The sequence below is a fragment of the Pygocentrus nattereri genome, chromosome 7, assembly GCF_015220715.1.
Source record: "Pygocentrus nattereri isolate fPygNat1 chromosome 7, fPygNat1.pri, whole genome shotgun sequence".
Taxonomy (NCBI): Eukaryota; Metazoa; Chordata; class Actinopteri; order Characiformes; family Serrasalmidae; genus Pygocentrus; species Pygocentrus nattereri.
This window is the reverse complement of record NC_051217.1, coordinates 40,696,643-40,697,357: the sequence shown is the minus strand read 5'-3', so window position 1 is coordinate 40,697,357 and position 715 is coordinate 40,696,643.

Sequence of the window (715 nt, the reverse complement as noted above, 5' to 3'; positions counted from 1 at the left end):
ATAATGTAGTAATAAGCAGCCAGTTATTTGGCAGTTATTGGCTTATAAGGTTCTTACCAGCTGTGGGCTTGATGAGGCTTATAAAAGGGATAATAATTGACATTTTATTGTGCTACATATCTGTGCTTTAGACATGTCATGGCAGATTATGCTTAGTAATGTACTGGTGTCATTTTACCATTACTGGTAAATGACAGACTTCATAATGTCTGACGTCATAACAGCTTATGTCACATTATCATTTTTGCTTTTTTAGCTGTCATGGCATCAATATTGTGACATGTCATGACAATTAACCGTAATGGTCAGTTGGCATCGTTATATCACTGGATGACTCATGACAGCACGCAGCATGCGTATGGCATGGTTATGTCTACACGATGTAGCAGGGTTGAAGGAAAGTTCACTGTGAAAAATCGCTGTAAAATTACAGTAACTTACTGGCTACTAATGAAAATACATTCACAGTCATGTACTGTACTATATTCACAGTAACTGTCACCTGGACAGTATTGGCAACACCATACCACAGTCTGTAATTGTAGAACTAAGATCGTAGGACAATTCAATTCAAATATGTCATATTAAAAGTACAACTAGGCCTACAGGGTGCATGGACGTGTTACAGGATGCCCCCACTCCTGCTACCCTGCTATCAAAAGAATCAGTGAAAACAAAATATAATGTTACAGGCATGAACTGCAGTGCTCTCCTC